The following is a 21,316-nucleotide window of genomic DNA, read 5'->3' as shown; positions in this document are numbered from 1 at the left end:
TCATTAAAACTTTAAATATATAAATATATATAATCCTCATTAAAACTTTAAATATATAAATATATATAATCCTCATTAAAACTTTAAATATATAAATATATATAATCCTCATTAAAACTTTAAATATATAAATATATATAATCCTCATTAAAACTTTAAATATATAAATATATATAATCCTCATTAAAACTTTAAATATATAAATATTTATAATCCTCATTAAAACTTTAAATATATAAATATATATAATCCTCATTAAAACTTTAAATATATAAATATATATAATCCTCATTAAAACTTTAAATATATAAATATATATAATCCTCATTAAAACTTTAAATATATAAATATATATATAACCCTCATTAAAACTTTAAATATATAAATATTTATAATCCTCATTAAAACTTTAAATATATAAATATATATAATCCTCATTAAAACTTTAAATATATAAATATATATAATCCTCATTAAAACTTTAAATATATAAATATATATAATCCTCATTAAAACTTTAAATATATAAATATATATAATCCTCATTAAAACTTTAAATATATAAATATATATAATCCTCATTAAAACTTTAAATATATAAATATTTATAATCCTCATTAAAACTTTAAATATATAAATATATATAATCCTCATTAAAACTTTAAATATATAAATATATATAATCCTCATTAAAACTTTAAATATATAAATATATATAATCCTCATTAAAACTTTAAATATATAAATATATATAATCCTCATTAAAACTTTAAATATATAAATATATATAATCCTCATTAAAACTTTAAATATATAAATATATATAATCCTCATTAAAACTTTAAATATATAAATATATATAATCCTCATTAAAACTTTAAATATATAAATATATATAATCCTCATTAAAACTTTAAATATATAAATATATATAATCCTCATTAAAACTTTAAATATATAAATATATATAATCCTCATTAAAACTTTAAATATATAAATATTTATAATCCTCATTAAAACTTTAAATATATAAATATATATAATCCTCATTAAAACTTTAAATATATAAATATTTATAATCCTCATTAAAACTTTAAATATATAAATATATATAATCCTCATTAAAACTTTAAATATATAAATATATATAATCCTCATTAAAACTTTAAATATATAAATATATATAATCCTCATTAAAACTTTAAATATATAAATATATATAACCCTCATTAAAACTTTAAATATATAAATATATATAACCCTCATTAAAACTTTAAATATATAAATATATATAATCCTCATTAAAACTTTAAATATATAAATATATATAATCCTCATTAAAACTTTAAATATATAAATATATATAATCCTCATTAAAACTTTAAATATATAAATATATATAATCCTCATTAAAACTTTAAATATATAAATATATATAATCCTCATTAAAACTTTAAATATATAAATATATATAATCCTCATTAAAACTTTAAATATATAAATATATATAATCCTCATTAAAACTTTAAATATATAAATATATATAATCCTCATTAAAACTTTAAATATATAAATATATATAATCCTCATTAAAACTTTAAATATATAAATATATATAATCCTCATTAAAACTTTAAATATATAAATATATATAATCCTCATTAAAACTTTAAATATATAAATATATATAACCCTCATTAAAACTTTAAATATATAAATATATATAACCCTCATTAAAACTTTAAATATATAAATATATATAATCCTCATTAAAACTTTAAATATATAAATATATATAATCCTCATTAAAACTTTAAATATATAAATATTTATAATCCTCATTAAAACTTTAAATATATAAATATATATAATCCTCATTAAAACTTTAAATATATAAATATATATAATCCTCATTAAAACTTTAAATATATAAATATTTATAATCCTCATTAAAACTTTAAATATATAAATATATATAATCCTCATTAAAACTTTAAATATATAAATATATATAATCCTCATTAAAACTTTAAATATATAAATATATATAATCCTCATTAAAACTTTAAATATATAAATATATATAATCCTCATTAAAACTTTAAATATATAAATATATATAATCCTCATTAAAACTTTAAATATATAAATATATATAATCCTCATTAAAACTTTAAATATATAAATATTTATAATCCTCATTAAAACTTTAAATATATAAATATATATAATCCTCATTAAAACTTTAAATATATAAATATATATAATCCTCATTAAAACTTTAAATATATAAATATATATATAACCCTCATTAAAACTTTAAATATATAAATATATATAATCCTCATTAAAACTTTAAATATATAAATATATATATAACCCTCATTAAAACTTTAAATATATAAATATTTATAATCCTCATTAAAACTTTAAATATATAAATATATATAATCCTCATTAAAACTTTAAATATATAAATATATATATAACCCTCATTAAAACTTTAAATATATAAATATTTATAATCCTCATTAAAACTTTAAATATATAAATATATATATAACCCTCATTAAAACTTTAAATATATAAATATATATAATCCTGATTAAAACTTTAAATATATAAATATATATATAACCCTCATTAAAACTTTAAATATATAAATATTTATAATCCTCATTAAAACTTTAAATATATAAATATATATATAACCCTCATTAAAACTTTAAATATATAAATATATATAATCCTCATTAAGACTTTAAATATATAAATATATATAATCCTCATTAAAACTTTAAATATATAAATATATATATAACCCTCATTAAAACTTTAAATATATAAATATTTATAATCCTCATTAAAACTTTAAATATATAAATATATATAATCCTCATTAAAACTTTAAATATATAAATATATATAATCCTCATTAAAACTTTAAATATATAAATATATATAATCCTCATTAAAACTTTAAATATATAAATATATATAATCCTCATTAAAACTTTAAATATATAAATATATATAATCCTCATTAAAACTTTAAATATATAAATATATATAATCCTCATTAAAACTTTAAATATATAAATATTTATAATCCTCATTAAAACTTTAAATATATAAATATATATAATCCTCATTAAAACTTTAAATATATAAATATATATAATCCTCATTAAAACTTTAAATATATAAATATTTATAATCCTCATTAAAACTTTAAATATATAAATATATATAATCCTCATTAAAACTTTAAATATATAAATATATATAATCCTCATTAAAACTTTAAATATATAAATATATATAATCCTCATTAAAACTTTAAATATATAAATATATATAATCCTCATTAAAACTTTAAATATATAAATATATATAATCCTCATTAAAACTTTAAATATATAAATATATATAATCCTCATTAAAACTTTAAATATATAAATATTTATAATCCTCATTAAAACTTTAAATATATAAATATATATAATCCTCATTAAAACTTTAAATATATAAATATTTATAATCCTCATTAAAACTTTAAATATATAAATATATATAATCCTCATTAAAACTTTAAATATATAAATATATATAATCCTCATTAAAACTTTAAATATATAAATATATATAATCCTCATTAAAACTTTAAATATATAAATATATATAACCCTCATTAAAACTTTAAATATATAAATATATATAATCCTCATTAAAACTTTAAATATATAAATATATATAACCCTCATTAAAACTTTAAATATATAAATATATATAACCCTCATTAAAACTTTAAATATATAAATATATATAATCCTCATTAAAACTTTAAATATATAAATATATATAATCCTCATTAAAACTTTAAATATATAAATATATATAATCCTCATTAAAACTTTAAATATATAAATATATATAATCCTCATTAAAACTTTAAATATATAAATATATATAATCCTCATTAAAACTTTAAATATATAAATATATATAATCCTCATTAAAACTTTAAATATATAAATATATATAATCCTCATTAAAACTTTAAATATATAAATATATATAATCCTCATTAAAACTTTAAATATATAAATATATATAATCCTCATTAAAACTTTAAATATATAAATATATATAATCCTCATTAAAACTTTAAATATATAAATATATATAATCCTCATTAAAACTTTAAATATATAAATATATATAATCCTCATTAAAACTTTAAATATATAAATATATATAACCCTCATTAAAACTTTAAATATATAAATATATATAACCCTCATTAAAACTTTAAATATATAAATATATATAATCCTCATTAAAACTTTAAATATATAAATATTTATAATCCTCATTAAAACTTTAAATATATAAATATTTATAATCCTCATTAAAACTTTAAATATATAAATATATATAATCCTCATTAAAACTTTAAATATATAAATATATATAATCCTCATTAAAACTTTAAATATATAAATATATATAATCCTCATTAAAACTTTAAATATATAAATATTTATAATCCTCATTAAAACTTTAAATATATAAATATATATAATCCTCATTAAAACTTTAAATATATAAATATATATAATCCTCATTAAAACTTTAAATATATAAATATTTATAATCCTCATTAAAACTTTAAATATATAAATATATATAATCCTCATTAAAACTTTAAATATATAAATATATATAATCCTCATTAAAACTTTAAATATATAAATATATATAATCCTCATTAAAACTTTAAATATATAAATATATATAATCCTCATTAAAACTTTAAATATATAAATATATATAATCCTCATTAAAACTTTAAATATATAAATATATATAATCCTCATTAAAACTTTAAATATATAAATATTTATAATCCTCATTAAAACTTTAAATATATAAATATATATAATCCTCATTAAAACTTTAAATATATAAATATTTATAATCCTCATTAAAACTTTAAATATATAAATATATATAATCCTCATTAAAACTTTAAATATATAAATATATATAATCCTCATTAAAACTTTAAATATATAAATATATATAATCCTCATTAAAACTTTAAATATATAAATATATATAATCCTCATTAAAACTTTAAATATATAAATATATATAATCCTCATTAAAACTTTAAATATATAAATATATATAATCCTCATTAAAACTTTAAATATATAAATATATATAATCCTCATTAAAACTTTAAATATATAAATATATATAATCCTCATTAAAACTTTAAATATATAAATATATATAATCCTCATTAAAACTTTAAATATATAAATATATATAATCCTCATTAAAACTTTAAATATATAAATATATATAATCCTCATTAAAACTTTAAATATATAAATATATATAATCCTCATTAAAACTTTAAATATATAAATATATATAATCCTCATTAAAACTTTAAATATATAAATATATATAATCCTCATTAAAACTTTAAATATATAAATATATATAACCCTCATTAAAACTTTAAATATATAAATATATATAACCCTCATTAAAACTTTAAATATATAAATATATATAATCCTCATTAAAACTTTAAATATATAAATATATATAATCCTCATTAAAACTTTAAATATATAAATATATATAATCCTCATTAAAACTTTAAATATATACAGTTTTTATGAAACTTAAATCATTTGTACAAAATTTTATGGAGAAGACAATGGAAGTAGTCTTGAATTTCTGCATTATCCTCTTTGCGCCAAGTATCTATATGTACCAACCTTTAAGCGAGCCATGGGGGCAGAATCCCCTTAAAACCTCAAATGTGTACATCTGATTTTTTTTATGAATTATATTTTAAAATGTCAATTTAACAAATATTGGAATTGTTTAGATAGAAAGTATAAAACTGAAAACATGATGTGTTTTTGATTCAAGTCCAATTATTTTCAAATAAAATATGAAATCAAAAGAATTTTGGTATATCTGTATACAATACCTCTCCACCTACCTGTCTGCTTTTCTCTCTTTATCACACTACATATCTAGATGTGTGTGTGTGTATATTATTTTTACCTACTGTTTAATACTTATGCAGTTTTCAGTAGGGATGTACCTATTATCAAATTGACAGATTACCAATTACCAATAAATCAGCCTTTGATAATCGGCTAATTACAGATTAATTGGCTGATTAATAGATTTTCCAATGTCGATTTATCAGCAAATTTTGTTATAAATGATACTAATATTAATTATATTGGAAAGGAAGACAAATTAACTCACTCTTTTGCTTGCCAATTATTTCTTATTCAATTTTGGCCTTCATTTTTTAGGTGTGAAAAGTGAACATTGCATCATTTATAATAGCAAAATTGCATTAATGGACAATTTTTAAAGTATCAAATAAAACTGAATTAAATGACAGTAAATATGAACATTCAATATAATTCTATACATAATGATTATTATGCCTATTTTTTTAAACTTGTTTGAAAAAATATCCAGTTCCTGAATCCATTTGAAGAAATCACCAAAGAATCAAGTTATAGAACAGCAACCATATCAATGATAATACCTATAAATTTAGCTCTGAGGTTATTTCTGTCAAAAGCAGTCCAATCTAATTCCAGTATTTCTGACTTTAGTGGAATCTTTCTTAGCATTGTTGAACAATTCAGGTTATCAATGGAAACAGGCTTTTCATCTTATCTAAATGATAAAAACTTGTGTATATCTACTTTCCTATTTTAATTTTAAAACATTGGCATAAAAAATATATTTAGAATTGGATTCTGCATCTACTTTTCACTGATGATCAGCAGGATACACTACACTGCTGAGGATGAAGAAGCACGAACATGTGTAAATTACAAGATGGCAACTTTGAAACCAACTGACAAAAATGTAACCAGTAAAAATGTTGCAAAAGATGCTTTCAGCTCTCCTTATATAAGAAGACAGTAGAAAGTAAAAGTACAATTATTTCTTATTCAATTTTGGCCTTAATTTTTGAGGCATGAAAAGTGAACATTGCATTAAAATGACAATAAATATGGATAATCAATATAATTCTATACATAATGATTATTATGCCTGTTTTTAAAACAATTACAGCTGCAATTTACTTCAATATAAGTGGATAAAAATACTATTATGTTCAATTTTGGTGGCAGAAATAAAGTAACATGTGTTTTAAACATATACTAATTTCAAAATTATATATTACAAAAACTATTAAAAAACCTAACATCATTGGAATGGAATTTTGCATGCCTAATTAATACATATTTTAGAATGCTATATCCAAATGTCAGCTCTTTATACCATATACTTTTTAAATAGTATCCTTAAGAAAATCTAATAATTTTATGTAGTATTTTTCACTTTGTTTATCATGATGATGTAATTAAGTAGCATTACAAATGTATGCTTTATTTTTGTGGACATCAGCAATGTTACATACCTAATGTGCTTCAACAAGTCATCTTTTTTATTTTTGGATCAATTTTTAAAAGAATTACATTGATGGAAAGAGAATAAAATAAGCATTCCAATGATGTTAATTTATTTTTCTTTTATGCATTCAATGTTTTTATGCTTCAAGTTAAAAATGAAAAAAAAAAATGGTCAAAAATGACGACAGCAAAAAGGGAAACTGTTTGTTCAATGTTTACATTTCATATGTTAGGTTTGGATACATATGCACAGGGGCAAATTTGATTGAATATGGCTGAAATTTTACACGCTATATAAACGTAGAAGTCCATCTCTACAGGACTTTGATTTCTATTTTTACGACCACAGGAAGTAAAGTTACGTCCGAGCAAAGTTGATGAAGAATATTTCAAAATTGATAAGATAAATCGACAGATATCAGTTTTCATACAGATAATAGTTTCAGAATTATTTTCATATATAACATGTAAATATTTGATAATTATTAATTGTGCGGAAATTTCTTTAAAATGTTATCTTTTATATAAATTCAAATCCGCTTGAATGGAAAACGGCTCACTATGCGCTAATGCGTTGAGCTGACTAAAGTATTCTCTTAAAAATAGAAAACTTTTCTGCTTTTGTTTTAGTAGACTAGTCATTTTTTATTCTGAGTTTGTCAATTAAAAAAAAAAATTGATTTTCAAGTTTTTCAAATTTTATTTCCAAACAATACCGAGCCAAAACTATTTTATTGTTTTTAATGTTTTTAGCACAATGTGCTAAAAACATTAAAAACAATAAAATATACTAAGTACATACGTTTCTGTTATCATGGTAAATACTTTATAACTTCTTACTTGTACTTAAGATAGAATTGTGTTTTTTAATGGTCTCAAAAAAAAAAAAAAAAAAAATTATATATATATAACAAATGAAAGGTATTTGTGCACTGATGCTACCATGCTGAAATAATAGCATTATTTAGAAACCCATTCTTAACATGAGAAGGGAAGAGTGTTTTGTTAACTATTCTGCACTTTCACTAAATAATTAAATAAAAGATATCGTGAAACTTGAATTTCACTTGAAAATACTATTTGAAAAAATAGCACGGTAACATAAGTGCATAAGCACCCAAATAAATATTACCAAAGGCAAGATAAGTTACTCTTCTACCTAGTTGGATAAGTTTTTAGTGTATTTATTTAATGTAAAATGTTTGTTTATTTCGAAAATTTGTGTCGAGCATGACACAAGCACAAGAAATAAATGTTGATTTCTTTGCTTGGCACTGATCACCTTGGTCCATTTGAGATGGTTTCCTCAACCCCTTCCCCAGTCAAACACAAATAGAGAAAAAAAAAACTTCAGTTGTCCTTCAATACTTCTGGCATAAATTTGTTTTGTATTATTTATTAAATTCTTAGAAAAACGCTCTCTTCTCCACATGTTAAAAAAGTGGTTTCCAAAATGTTATCTGCATAAGTACTATTGTTTTTTTATTGTTTTAACATCTTTATTTTATTTTTGTATTGACTTTGTTCAAGTTAATGCTGTGATTGTTTGATTAATGTTTACCAGATAAAAAATATGCTGTTATTTTGAAAAACAGCCAAGTTCATTTGCTTATTTTAAAACCGGTAAACATTAATCAGAAGGGACCTTTTCTGGGCATTCAACGTAAAGCAGAACGGTCCGCACAAATCAGAAAAGGACTTTTTAGTATCATGTAGGTGAAGCAGAATGATTCGCACACACCGGAATTTTTTAATAAGAGATACGTTCATTTTTTTTTTTTGCGATGCTATAAAATTCCTACCTTAACAACTTACCATTGAGAACTCGTTCAAAAAATTGTCAAGTTACTGAATCCATTTGAAGAAATCACCAAAGAAGAAAGTCATGGAACTTCAACCATATCAATGAGAATACCTACAACTTTAGCTTTGAGGTTATTTCTTTCAAAAGCTGTCCAATCTAATTCTGATATTTCTGACTTTAGTGGAATCCTTACCATTGTTGAACAATTCAGTGAATCAATGGAAACCATCTAAATGATAAAAACTTGTGTCTACTTTCCTAGATCCAAGATTCAAATTTCGAAAGTATAACATGGAGAATTGGATCCCATCGATGAAATGTTGCATCCCGCTGCCTGTTCTACAAGTATTTTAATGGTGAATGTTCCAATGAACTACAAGCACTTGTACCCCCTTGACTTAAATACCCCAACAAACAGCAAAATCTCACCCCTACACAGTAGAGATCCCTAGATGTAAGAAAACCTACTCCAATAGTTTCTTCCCCAAAACTGCTAGACTTTGGAACTCCCTTTTTGGATTCTGCTTTCCCAACTGTACTGACATGCAGAAGTTCAAGTGTAATGTGAACAGAGATCTTGCAGCTCGTCTCCATACACAGTATCCCTGCAACTTATGTCCTCGATAGTAGCCCCCTACATCAAAGTGGCAACTGTGCCTTGTTTGGCGTGAAAATGGAATAAAAAACAAACAAAAAAAAACACCTTCCTGTGTGCATATTTGCCTCTAAAAACAAAGGCATGCTACATAATATTACGTAATGCGTACCTCAAATATAAGTGCTTTCTTCACAGGCACAATTTGCATGTGAACAGAATGAAAGTAGTTATGTGTCTCTAGCTGTCCATTAAAGGAACCAATGACATTTTTATAACATGCTACACAATGAATTCAATCTACAAGTGGTATAAGAGTAAGAGTATTAATGTATATCTGAATAATTTAGATGGGAAAGATGTCTAGCTGACAACATGAAGGTTAAAGTAAACTTTTAATACGTTGTTGCATATGATGCTTGTTAATATTTTTATTTAAGATCTTAAAGCAGAACACAATATAAATTTGTTAGATAAAGAGAAAAAAATGTAAAACTATGTTTTAATTTAGTTAATTACTTCTGAAAACACAAAATTGCACTAAACTCAATTTTAAAGAAAAAAATATTCTTTTACATGTGAAAAATGGAATTTTATTTTTAATATTAAAAAAATATTTGACAGTATTTCTCTACTTTGTGATTATAAAATATTTTCAAATTTTTTAAACAAACGCACAAAATGATTATATTCAATGATAATTGGTGTATCTTGCTGGCATTTGATTTCAAAACTCTAATGTTGCTGCTGCAAACTCGTGATGATTTCTCACTGTAAAATATTATTATTGAAAGCTTTTGCTTGTTTTTGTTCAGATCGACATATTGTTTCGCATGTAATCTGAAAATATCATGCCTGTTCTTGTCTTCAAAGACAAAGCTAAAACAAAAAAAAAAAATAAGTGCATCTTACTTTGCCGAGGACAATTATGAGATTTATGATAAGCCACTCCAAAGAAAGTTTATTTTTATGGTCAGGTCTGGCAAAAGATCACAACATATAAACTTAAACTGACTACATTTAGAGGAGTTGAACACTTCTATTCAGTGATAGGATTTAAGGTATTTACATTCGTTTACTGGAACGAGTTACTAACATGACGAGTTTGTCAAACCAATTCTTCTGACTACAAGGTATACAGGATATAAAAGGCTACATCATTTCACAAGTTAAACAGATACAAACAAAAACTTTCCAAATTTATAAATAATGGAGAATGAGAACTGGTTTCTAAAAATGTTGAACCCTACTCCTAACCTTCGTTTACTGTGGCAAAACAAACACTAACAAGGGCAATTCCTACAGCTGTTGAAAATCAAATTTTTATGCTAACAGATTACTTAAATAACCTATATTTCTCCAGCTTTCATAAACACTAGCCTGGTCTACTACAAAACTAGCAGGTGTTTAATATAAAATGTGGATTTAAATAATTGATGCGAAGTAGAATATCTGTAAACTATGAAAATAAAGAAGAAAATGAAAGTCAAGAAGTTATCACTGCTGATAACTTCTTGACACTCATTTTCTTCAAAGAAAAAAAGAAAATAAAGAATAGGACTTTAAGAATTGTGTATATTAATATTGATTTTGGTATTATTAAATTTGGACAGTGTTCAGCAACTAAAAATACCTGATTTTCATGAATATATTCTTTTTATGATGGATGTATAATGTGAGTCTAAATGATATGCTTAGATCTGATGACCTCAGAGGAAGATTAAATCTGTATGATATAAAAACGTGTGCAGAACAGAAGGCCCCTATAGAATAGCCATGTTGAAAGTTCTTGGGCATCGTAGATTGTAGAACAGTAAGAGATAGCAGAATCAGTTAACAGGGGTAGACTTCAGAAAACATGGGAGGAGGTGATAGGATAAACTTAAGAAAAAGGGATAAATAAAAACCTGTTAAACTGATAATACTGATTTCTAGGACCAATTATTATATCTATATAATTATAAAACTGAACCTTGCTTGCTTGCATCTTGCCCTCAACAATCGGGCAATTCCATATTTTAAAAAAAGGATGGCAGGTGAATTTAGTATATATATATTTTTTACCAATTGTCATAAATTTTAACCATAGAATAGTATTATAATATTCAAAAAGCCTGCAAATTTTCATGTAGTTTCATCACATAGAACTAAAGCTATCAGCATTTCAATATTCAATTTGGCTACCAGTATAGATATTTCCATATATAGATATACAATATTTTGAGTGCAGAAATTCCCCTCTGGACCAAAGTATCATAGATTTGCAACAACAAATGCCACATGCAAATTTATTATGCCTACACTATTAACCAATATCTTATGGAACTTTACAGCACCATTATAGACACATTTAGTCATTATAATAAAATCCTACATTTCATCCTAAGAGCACCACCATCATGATCGCAACCATCTTTAGAGGAAGTACTTCTTATTTTTCTCCCTAAATATCAAGACCTACAACCGCTACAAGTTGACACCATGTACATTTCTACATTTTTATTACTGAACCACTTTTAAATGCTTATAACCAACACAGTCATAACAATTGTTCTGCTTCCAAAGCATAATTACTAAAATCTCTCTCTCTTCCTATATTAATGAGCGATTACTCAAATTGAAACATGGCATCACTATATGCAACTTCTGTTACATTAGTATGATACTACTTCTGAGGATAAATAATTCTATAAAAAAAATGACTACATATACATATATCATATTTATATATTGTATTTCAAGTCCACTTATGTTTTTTGCTTTTTTATTTCCCACATTTGTGCAAAGTTCTGTTTGTGTGCTTGTGTTTCGATGCACTAGCATCTCAAAACACAAACACACCTTATTTGTACATACACACATTGGTATGTGTGCACGCATTCTTTTCTAAATGTTACCATTTTGGTTGTAAAATAAATTGCTAAAGAATTAATATACAGTGCCGGCAAAAAGAAAGTCTGCATTTGTAATTTTTTCAAAAACTGCAAATTTAAGCTAAATTCAATGTAACTGTTTAAACAACCTATACCTCATTTGATTCGCCTTTTATTCTTCTATAATTTTACCTGTTCATATTTGACTTTTAATTGAAATATTCTAGTGTTCACGTCAATTTAAAAAAATAACTTCAAATTGAGGAGGCAAAAAGAAAGTCCGCAGCAACAAATTCGCTTAAATTATTGCCCCTAAATCAATTTAAAATATCCACCAACAGGCAACAAAGCTCTCTAATCGTAATTATTGTTGTTCCAGGTTATACAATGTAGCATTTAGTCCATATGCCACGACTTTGCTCTTAGTGATCGCCAGGAGCTCATTAATCTTCTCCTTTCTAGTTTATCCAATCAAGAAATCGGCTGCAAATTGAAATGTGATGAGAAAACGGTACGAAAGACTACGTAAAAACACCAAAACACTGGCAGTGTTCGTGATGCCCCTAAATCTGGTCGTACTAAAGTTACTTCTAACAGAGAAGACAATGCTATTAAGATCCGCAGACTAAGAAACAGATTTGAAACGGCTCCCCAAATCCAACGACAGTGCAATCTTGTTAAATAGTGCTCTCTTTCTACTGTCAAGAACAGATTAAAGGAATTTAATTTGCAAGGATATGTTGCAAGACGCAAGCCAATGATTTCTGTAAAGAACAGAAAGCGCCGTCTGGACTTCATCAGATGCAATGAAAATCATGACTCTTTATATTGGTCAAAAGTGACAAAAGCAAATTCAATAGGCTAGGCAGTGATGGTAGGCAGTACATCTGTCAGAGGAGAGACGAAGGATTTAATTCTAGGTGCTCAGTTTCAACGCTGCAAGGTGGTGGAGGTTCAGTTTTGGTGTGAGACATTAGTACCAATGGTCCAGGGCCTATAGTTCGCTTGCAAGGTCGAATTAATTTGACCAAGTACATTAATATGTTGACTGAGCATTTTATACCCTATTTTGGTCGGAATTTGGATGATAATCCCATCTTCATGCAGAATAATGCTCCCATTCACACAGCTGGCAATGTAAAGAGGTTCCTGGAAGAGCATGATATTCCATGTTTGGATTGGCCTGCACAATCTCTAGACCTCAATTCTATCGAAAACATATGGCATTACATCAAGCAACAGCTATGCAATGATAAAATTTCAAATTTGGAAGAACTTTGGACAAAAATTAAAGAAAAGTGAGATGCTCTTTCCTCAGAGTATTGCTGCAGTCTAATTCAAGGAATTCCCAAAAGATTGCTGGCTTTCAAATTGCAGAAGGGCTATGCTACTAAATATTAACTAGTTCATTGTGTCCCCCCCCTTTTTTTCTTTTACATAGGCATAACCACTTATCAAGGCCCAGAGACCACTCGAGGATAAGGGTTAAGAGTGTACAGTAGTCAATTGGACAATATAGTAATCGTTAGTAATGGAAATTCGGTAAATTTGTTAACTTAAGTGGAACGGCTCATCAAGAACTTGTTTACATTGGACTTGAAGACAATCATATTGCAACTGGAAAGCAGGAAAATGGAAGACAATTCCACAGGCTTGCAGTTCTAAGAAAGAAGCTTTGTTCATGGAATCTATGTTTAGGTTTAGGGACAGACAAAGAGTGGGGGGAATTATTGATAGTGTTTTCAACTAGACGAGTGTTTTTTGTGAAAGTTTGGCGAGGGGAGACCATAGATTGAAGCTCAGTCGAGCACTTGCCATGAAAATAACGATAAAGCAGAGACAAACTCGCAACATCTCTTCTGTAAGATAGTGGTTGCAGGGAAGAGAAAAGGACATCTCCTACGAGGCTATGAAGTCTATTTTGAACTCTATCAAGGTAGGACAAGTCCTTTCTAGCAGCGTCTGCCCAGATGTGGCAACAGTACTCCATCCTTGGACGTACCTGGCTCTTATATAGATAGAGAATTGCATCAGCAGTGAGATATCTACTGGATCAATAGAAAGATCCTACCATTTTTCCAGCGGTCTTGGCAACAGATTTGATGTATGTGTTCCATTTAAGATCAGGAGTAAAGGTCAAGCTCAGAAGCTTGTCAAAACAAGAGGCGTCCAAAGCCATTCATTTCGATTGATCCCAGATGTGGATCAGAACATTGATGATGTAAAGATAAAAGTTTGGTTCCTGTTGTATTTGTGCTGCATTAATGTCTTAAAGTTACATTTAAATAACAATTTTCCATTGTGCAGACTTTCTTTTTGCCTCCTCAATTCAAAGTTATTTTTTTAAATTGACATGAACACTAGAATATTTCAATTAAAAGTCAAATATGAACAGGTAAAATTATAGAAGAATAAAAGGCCAATCAAATGAGGTATAGTTTGTTTAGTCCAAATTTAGCTTAAATTTGCAGTTTTAAAAAAAAAATTACAAGTGCGGACTTTCTTTTTGCCACCTGTGTACATAATATTAAATAACCATGGCACCTTTTAACTATCCAATCCAAAAATATGGTGTGTGTGTGTGTGTGTGTGTGTGTGTGTGAGCGCACACAGATGTGTTTTTTGGGAATGTAAACACTCACAAAAACCCAACACGCCACTATCACCCCCCCTCCCCCAAAATAAACATTTATGGATAGCAATAGTTAGTTTTCAGTTGGGACGCTATTATCGACCCTTACCGGATGTTATATTAGTTTTGTTTTTCTTCTATGACTTTAAATATTCTTGAGGACCATTTAACTTTTTCTTTTATATTATTCACCAATTAACTGGACTTAAGCTTTAACGTAAATTACATTGACTTAAGCTTTAACGTAAATTACATTGACAGTGGAAAATTGTGTTTTTACAACTTTTGCCCACATGTTAACTTTGTTTTTATTTCATTTTCTTTTACAAAAAGATTTTTTTAATTTTGTATTTATTTTTTCAAATTTATTTTTGGGGTAAATTTTTACATCAGCTCCACCTCTGCAATTTCCTTTACATTGATGACTTTTAAAGGTTTGCGACACTGCCACCATACAATTTTTGGTTCTTACAGCATTTGCGGGTGGGTAAGCTTACAATGAATACCACGGTTACTGATTTATGCAGTCTCTTAATTGATTTTTTTTTTTAGATTTCGGCCATGGCTGCCAGTGTCCACAATTGGCCAGGGATGGCAGTGGCCACCAACAACAACCATAGTTTAATTTTTTTATGAGGGGTGGCGCATGCTTCCACTGGGCAATGTGTCCTGCTGAGATATATATATATATATATATATATATATATATATATATATATATATATATATATATTTATTTTATTTATTTCCCCCCAAAATCTCTGGCTTTGATAGAGGGAAGATTACAACTTGCTATTATGGTTTCAAATGATCTGAAATAACAGCAAGGGGAGACGATTCCAAATATTTCTCATATGTTATATCTCCCCTCTTTTGGAAATAGGGTAAGATTATGAATATCTTCAGTATCAAATAATCCTTATACATTGTGAAATTTACTTTATGTATGAAAATCTAGGAGGGGAGATATATGAGAAACAAGTTGAGCATGCATGGTCCCCTTCTTGTGCTGCATGTGAGATGACGCCACAAAAAATAGTGAAGAAATGATGAATGTGAGAAGTGTGAAGGGCCAACGTTGTGTTCACATTTTCACCAAGTTTCAGAAAAATCTAATGGATGGGGTAAAAGTTATGGGGTAAAATGTGTCATGTTTTGCAATTTTGGGGCATTTGTGACCCCTTTTGAGCTCCTGGAAACATCAAATCCCAGTGAAAATGGACAAACAGTGCAGATTCAGGCCTAAAGATATGTATATTTGAATTCAGCACCATGGAAAACCACTATATAAACATGCATATCAAGTTTTTGAGTAATATGAAAAAAGAGCTCCAAAAAGGCATAATGTTTTTAGCCCTAAAAGTCCCAGAGGGATACAAACCAGAATTTGCCAGGGTCACCCATTCTGAATTTATATTAATAATGACCTCCACATTTTGGTCAAGTTTCAGGAAAATCTAATATGGGGCAAAAAGGTGTCATTTTTGGCCATTTTGAGGAATTTTTTTACCTTTTTGAGTCCCTGGGGACACTGAATCCCAGTGTAAATAGATAACGGTGCAGTTTCAAGCTTTAACACATGTATATTTGAGTTGACCACCATGAAAAAACACTATATAGTCAGACATATCAAGTTTTTGTTGAGAAATATGAAAAAAAAGAGCCATAAAAAAGAGGCGTTTTTAGCATTAAAAGTCGCCGGAGACGCAAACCAGAATTTTGCCATGGTCACCCATAGTGGATTTATATTAAGAACAATGGGCTCCACATTTTGGCCAAGTTTTTAAAAAAAATCTAATGGATGGCTCAAAAGTTATGGGGCAAAATGTGTCATTTTTGGCTATTTTGGGGCAATTTTGACCTCTTTTGAACCCCTGGGGTCGCAACAAGAATTTTTTTAAAAAGTTTTTTTTTACTGTGCACATCTATTTAATGAAATACAATTTGTGGCAAAATTTCAGGATAAACTAATGGATGGTTATCTGGCAATCGTCTAGACTAATGGAAGCCACTGAAAACATAGGTCCCTCTCTAATAAATCGGGGGACCAATATTTTGAATCAAGTCTCCCCTTGCTGGTATTTCAAATCATTTGACACCATTACAGCAAGTTCATCAATGCCAGAGGTTTTGGGGGAATATCAGATATTTTGTAATTCATATGCAAAACTAGGAAAACAAATGATTATGATTGAAACATTTTATGGCTGTAAAAAAGTGCCAAAAATGGGCTCTGAATGATCCCTTAATATGCGACCTTAAGGGCAAATGTCAAACAGCCCACTACACAATTCAGATCATTAGCTTTCCAACGAGCCTTCATTTGTTAAATTTTGATCAATAATCGCTGAGATTTTGAACTTATAAAATTGCCAAAAAAATCTATATTGTGTAATATACATTTTACACACACACACACACACACACACACACACACACACACACACACACTAGCAGAGCGCCCAGCATTGCCCGATCATAAAATATATTGAGCTATGAAGACATATTTGCTGCAGGGCTAAAAATTAAAACATGAAGTAATAACTACTACATTATACATGAATATTTGTAATGCAGTCATTCGACCTTCACCCGGCAAATTTCATTTTTTTTTTTTTTTTTTTTTTAGTTTTCACTGGGCTAAAACACAAATATAAATTTTGCATAGGTTCAAATAACTTATATATGAAGTTTCATGCCTGTAGACCAAAAACTGTAGGAGGAGTTAGGTAGGCAAAATTTTTTAAACGAAAATATATACACATACATAAATATATGTGGAAAGAGTTCCGTGTTTACTATAACCTTTTTACACAAATCTTATGCAAGTATAAATCATGTAGAATACCTGCATGAATATAATTACATGTAATAGTTAACTAAAGATGAGCAAAAAAAAAAAAAAAAAACTAATAGGAAATTAATTACAATGAATGTTTAAAATATGCAAATTAGTCAGACCTTTTGCTAGTGGCTGTAATTCCACAACCCATATATACGAAAATTATATTTTCTTTTTAAACAAGCCAAAAACTATATGGTTCCCCAACTGATTTTGGCTATTTTCCCCATTTAAACCCCTGGCCTGATATAGAACATCAGGGTAAAACAGCTGAATGACACTCTTTCATGACAAACAACATATTAATTTGAATTCGACACCATTCAAAATCTGTTTAGATACAAGTATGAATTTTTGGAGAAAAATAAAAATTAGCCTCAAAAGGGGTGGTTTTTACCCCTAAAACATCTCAGGGATAAAGTCCCACAATTTTACCAGAGTAAAATGTTATGTTTCCAGATGTATATTAATATGGTCTTGCTTTTGGGTAATTTTCAGCAAAATCTAAGGGTCGGAAAAGATTCCATTGTGAGAATAACTACCAAGATGAGAGCAATAGTCCAAACAATCAAAATTAATACCCATCCTCATCTAAAAAAATTTAAAACAATTTATCTAACTTGATTGGATCAAATTTATAGAAATTTTGTTCAAATGAAAAAGAAAGAAATTTGAAAACTTTAGAAAACAGAGTAATGCTGATAATTTTTGTTATTAAATGAAAAAGAACGAATAATTTGCCGAATTGCTATGTTAATTCCTATTTTAGTCATATAAATTCTTTAGAGTGAAATGATTTTGGCATTTTTTTCCAAATAAATTATCTCTACTTAAACCATGTTTGTAATAACAATAAAAATGATAACTTAAAGAGTAAGTTATAGTGGGTTTGGCACTTATGTATGACGTGGACCGAGATACACAGTTGCCAGACTATGATTATTTTTCAAGGCCAAATGTTTAAGAAAAATGTCCAAATTCAAAAAAGAAGCCACACTTTTTGTGGTAAACAGGCAATTGGTGTTTCTATATTATTCGTGCGAACAAAATATTGAATTTCATGTAAAACAAATGGTACCTATGTAATTGTCATGGCGGAAATACTAACATATCCCAAAATTACGAAAAATGAGGAGATAGAAAATTAATTATTAATAAAAAGAAATTTGTGAAATTGGTGTTTACAAGCGAAATGCAACAAAAATAACATGTACTTTTGCATTTAACAACCAGCGCTGAAATAATGATGTTAATATTTAGAAACCTATTATTTAACATGGGGGGGGGGGCGTTTGTAGCTCTTCTGTATTTTCACCTAACAATTTAATAAAAATGATATCATATTACTTGAATTTAACTTTTAAATACTATTTAACAAATAGCGCATGTAGTTAAATGCAAAAGCACCAAATAACATTTTATCAAAATAAAATTGTAAAAACATTTGTATCAAAATATAAGGCACTTACACATTATACAGCCTGAGCCATTTTGTTTTGTCGAGTTTCATTGAATGACTGATGGGGGGGGGGCGAAACTTTTCAAACTAATTCAACAGGGACAATAATAAAATTCTATTTTTCTCTTACGGCGACTTCTTTCCGTTAATTTGTTTTACAAAAAAAAAAAAAAAATCCAATAGTACTTTAATTTTTATTAAAATTCTAATTTTTTTATGAGTTTCCGTTAAATTGTTTGAAAATATCCAATGTTCCTACTTACTTGCTTCCCCGCAAGGTAGAGTTAAACACAAGATCAGTTTTTAATGTGGGAAAAGGAACAAAAATTAAGATTGCCTCAGTCTAGAAAGATTTCTCCACTGAGTGAGGACAGAAAAGAGGATGTGTAGTATCAGAACAGATACTACACTTTGCTCATAGCCAAAAGGCCAAGAATTTATGTTGCTTTAATTAAAAAAATGTATTTTTTCCATAAATGTTTTTACTTTTATATTTTGATACATTTTTATACAATAACTTTTGGTTTTCAAGTATTTTGGTGTTATTTTTTTTATTTATTTATTTTCCCTAAAAAGAAATTATGTTTTGTTAAATTTAGACAAGAAAACAATTCAATGACTTTTTGGGGGCAAAACCAAAATTTTCCCCAGGATAAAATATTATTTTAGTAAGTTTAAATGTGATGCTCTTTTTTAACGTTATTATTTAGAAATCTATTATTTAACATGGGAGTGTGTGTGGGGGGGGGTAACTATTTCAAGAAGAAATTGGAGTTATCGCCCCAACAGTGATGCCGTCCGTATAATGCATAAATGCCAAGAAAAATTTTTTTTTTTCGTTCAGATTCAACGTAAAAATAATATCCTTCTAGATTGAGGCAATTTTTATTTTTGTTCCTATCCAAAGTGCCCCTTTTGGGGTAGCTAGATTTTCCCCACATTAATAATGACCTTGTGCTTAACTCTGCCCTCGTGGGGAGACAAGTAAATAGGAACAAAAAAACTTAAAGGGAAAAACCTAAAAGATTTTTCTGAGGCAGAGAAATAAATAAACCAGAATTTTTCATTTTGATTTCATAAAATCCACATTTTTTAAATCCCTTTTTACACTCTGGGGATGAAACCAGAATTTTTCCAGTGTCAAATATTACATTTCTAGATGAATGTATATGTGGTCTTGCTTTTGGGTAATTTTCAGCAAAATCTAATGATCGAAAAAGATTCTATGTCCTGAAAAGTGTTATTTTTTTGCAATTTATGACTAAAAACATTTTTGACCGCTTTTGACTCCCTGGGGATGCAACCAGAATTTTCCCCCATCATCAAATATTACATTTCCAGATGTATATTTATGTGGTCTTTCTTTTGGGTAATTTTCAGTAACATCTAATGATCGGAAAAGATTCTATGTCCCTAAATGTGCTATTTTTGTTCGTTTTGGGCTAGAAAAAAAAAAAAAGTCCCCATTTTTACCCCTTTAGACCCCCTGGGGGACAAAACCGAAATTTTCCCAGGATAAAATATTGTTTCCAGATGTATATCTATGTGGTCTTGCTTTTGGGTACTTTTCAGCAGCTACTTTTGGCCATTTTGACCCCCTGGGAACACAATCAAAATTTTTATAAAAAATCCA

The 21,316-nt window shown here is 26.4% G+C and overlaps 1 protein-coding gene, 1 long non-coding RNA gene and 1 pseudogene across 4 annotated transcripts in view; 1 reads left to right on the top strand and 2 right to left on the bottom strand.

Moving 5' to 3' along the window:
- LOC145277842 (uncharacterized) overlaps positions 1 to 21,316 on the top strand; it is a 311,077-nt gene that overhangs the window by 107,704 nt on the left and 182,057 nt on the right. The gene's annotated exons all lie outside the window — the stretch shown is intronic.
- LOC145277839 (inosine-5'-monophosphate dehydrogenase 1b-like) overlaps positions 1 to 21,316 on the bottom strand; it is a 244,994-nt gene that overhangs the window by 185,128 nt on the left and 38,550 nt on the right. The window lies entirely within an intron of this gene.
- LOC145278487 (U2 spliceosomal RNA) lies at positions 19,974 to 20,124 on the bottom strand (annotated as a pseudogene).

This window comes from Euprymna scolopes, chromosome 6 (genome assembly GCF_053919585.1).
Source record: "Euprymna scolopes isolate OS-2025 chromosome 6, ASM5391958v1, whole genome shotgun sequence".
Lineage (NCBI taxonomy): Eukaryota > Metazoa > Mollusca > Cephalopoda > Sepiida > Sepiolidae > Euprymna > Euprymna scolopes.
This window is presented reverse-complemented; position numbering and strand designations above follow the sequence as displayed.